Source organism: Dasypus novemcinctus (assembly GCF_030445035.2).
Source record: "Dasypus novemcinctus isolate mDasNov1 chromosome 11 unlocalized genomic scaffold, mDasNov1.1.hap2 SUPER_11_unloc_1, whole genome shotgun sequence".
Taxonomy (NCBI): domain Eukaryota; kingdom Metazoa; phylum Chordata; class Mammalia; order Cingulata; family Dasypodidae; genus Dasypus; species Dasypus novemcinctus.
This window is the reverse complement of record NW_026688125.1, coordinates 308,121-311,179: the sequence shown is the minus strand read 5'-3', so window position 1 is coordinate 311,179 and position 3,059 is coordinate 308,121. Positions and strand designations below refer to the sequence as shown.

The window sequence follows — 3,059 nt, the reverse complement described above, 5'->3', positions numbered from 1 at the left end:
ATGATTATATCTATAGATGCAGAAAAAGAATTGGACAAAATACAGCACCCTTTCTTGATAAAAACACTGCAAAAGATCAGAATGCAAGGAAAATTTTTTAACATAATAAAGAGTATATATGAAAAACCCACAGCCAACATCTTTTACCATGGTGAAATCCTAAAATCCTTCCCTCTAAGATCAGGAACAAGACAAGGATGCCTACTCTCACCCCTTCTATTTAACATTGTCTTAGAAGTACTTGCTCGAGCACTGAGGCAAGAAGCAGATACAAAAAGCATTCAAATTGGAAAGGAAGAAGTCAAAATTTCATTATTTGCAGATGACATGATCCTATACATAGAAAACCCTAAGAGGTCTACAACAAGGCTTCTAGAACTCATAAATGAGTTTAGTGAAGTTGCAGGTTATAAGATGAATGCACAAAAATCAGTAGCATTTCTATATACAAATAATGAGCAAGCTCAGGAGGAAATCAAGAAACAAATATCATTTACAATAGTAAATTAAAAAATCAAATACCTGGGAATAAATTTAACTAAAGATGTGAAAAACTTATACACAGAGAAATACACAAGACTGTTCAAGGAAATCAAAGAAGACCTAAATAAATGGAAGAATATTCCCTGTTCATGGATAGGAAGACTAAATATTATCAAGATGTCTATCCTACCAAAACTGATCTACACATTCAATGCAATCCCAATAAAAATCAACACAGCATTCTTTAAGGAATTAGAAAAACTCACTATGAAATTTATTTGGAAAGGAAAGAGGCCCCGAATAGCTAAAGACATATTGAAAAAGAAAAATAAGTCAGGCCTCTGCAGCTCTGCCACCAACCACCCTCTGGCAGCAGTTCTGGTGCCTCCTTGGGCCAGCAGTCCTCCAGCGGGAGGGAGCGAGGTGGGCGGTGGTGGTGGCAGCATTGCGGGCTGCAGGACCTCCTCGGGGTGTGGCCCTGGCACCCAAGTGCTAGGAGAACATTTCCACTGCTGCATCAAGGGCACAAGTCTTATAATTCAGCAAGATTTGGAATTCCTGGAGAATTGCCTTCCTGAAAAGTTGAAAGAAATCTCTTTAAATTCTGTCTCTTAGTTTTCCATTTTGTTGTGTTTCAGTGGAACATCAAGAAACCATGAACAACTTCAGTAATGAGGAGTTTGACTGCCATTTCCTAATGAAGGTTTTACTGCCAAGGACATTCTGGGCCAAAAAATTAATGAAGTTTCTTCTGATGATGATAAAGATGCCTTCTATGTTGCGGACCTTGGAGACATTCTAAAGCAACATCTGAGATGGTTAAAAGTTCTTCCTCGTGTCACCCCCTTCTTTGCAGTCAAATGTAATGACAGTAAAGCCATAGTGAAGACCCTGGCTTCCATAGGGACAGGATTTGATTGTGCTAGCAAGACTGAAATCCAGTTGGTGCAGAGTCTCAGGGTGCCGCCAGAGAGGATAATCTATGCAAACCCTTGTAAACAAGTGTCTCAAATTAACTATGCCGCCAATAATGGAGTTGAGATGATGACTTTTGACAGCGAGGTTGAGTTGATGAAAGTGGCCAGGGCATATCCAAAGGCAAAAGTTGGTTTTGTGGATTGCCACCGATGACTCCAAAGCAGTCTGCCACCTCAGTGTTAAATTTGGACCCACACAGAAAACCAGCAAGCTTCTTTTGGAATGGGCTAAAGAGCTCGATATTGATGTCATTGATGTCAGCTTCCATGTGGGAAGTGGCTATACTGATCCTGAAACTTTTGTGCAGGCCATCTATGATGCCCGCTGTGTCTTTGACATGGGAGCTGAGGTTAGTTTCAGCATGTATCTACTTGATATTGGTGGTGGCTTTCCCAGATCTGATGATGTGAAGCTTAAATTTGAAGAGATAACCAGTGTCATTAATCCAGCATTAGACAAGTATTTCCCATTAGATTCTGGAGTGAGAATCATAGCTGAAACAGGCTGATATTATGTTGCTTCAGCTTTCACACTTGCAGTGAATATCATTGCCAAAATAAATTGTATTTAAGGAACAGACAGGCTCTGATGATGAAGATGAATTGAGTGAACAAACCTTTATGCATTATGTGAATGATGGAGTATATGGATCATTTAATTGTATCCTTTATGATCATGAGCATGTAAAGCTTCTTCTGCAGAAGAGATGCAAACCAGATGAGAAGTATTACTCATCTAGCATATGGGGACCCACGTGTGATGGCCTTGATCGGATCGTTGAGCACTGTGGCCTGCCGGAAATGCACGTGGGCGACTGGATGCTGTTTGACTGGATGCTGGGGGCTTACACTGTGGCTACTGCTTCCACTTTCAATGGGTTCCAGAGGCCAACCATCTACTATGTGATGTCAGGGCCTGCATGGCAAGTCATGCAACAAATTGAGAGCCGGGGGTTTCCACCTGAAGTAGAGGAGCAAGACGCCAGTGCTCTGCCTTTTTCCTGTGCTTGGGAAAGTGGGATGAAGTGCCACCCGGCCACTTGTGCTCCAGCTAGTATTAATGTGTAAATACCATTTTTGTAGCTGCTAACTGTGAGTTTACCTTGAATGGAGGGATTTGGGGGGGGGGATCATTTAACTTAATTACTGCTAGTTTTGAAATGTCCTTCTAAGAGTAGGGTTGGCACAGACACAGCAATAAGGAAGACTAGGAGATGGGGTTACACTTATCTGTGTTCCTATGGAAACTACTTGATTATTTTGTTTTATATGGATTTTTATTCACTTTCAAACATCCTTCTAAGGGATGCCTTTCACCTGCTGAGCAAGCATTTGTAGCTTGTATAACCGCAGAATGGGCCAAAAGCTTAATGTTTTAAAAATAAAAGTATCTTGAAATAAAAAAAAAAGAAAAAAGAAATTGGAGGAATCACACTACCTGACTTCAAAACATACTACAAAGCTACAGTAGAGAAAAAAGCATGGTATTGGCACAAGGAGAGACACACAGACTAATGGAACTGAACTGAGAGCTGATAGAGATCCTCATATATATAGTCATATAAAATTCAATGAAGCCACCAAACCCTCTCAACTGGG

At 40.6% G+C, this 3,059-nt stretch overlaps 1 pseudogene; it reads left to right on the top strand.

Annotated features, from left to right (window-relative positions):
- The first annotated feature begins 976 nt into the window (after window positions 1-976).
- On the top strand, window positions 977-2,540 carry LOC131277348 (ornithine decarboxylase pseudogene; annotated as a pseudogene).
- Window positions 2,541-3,059: the final 519 nt, after the last annotated feature.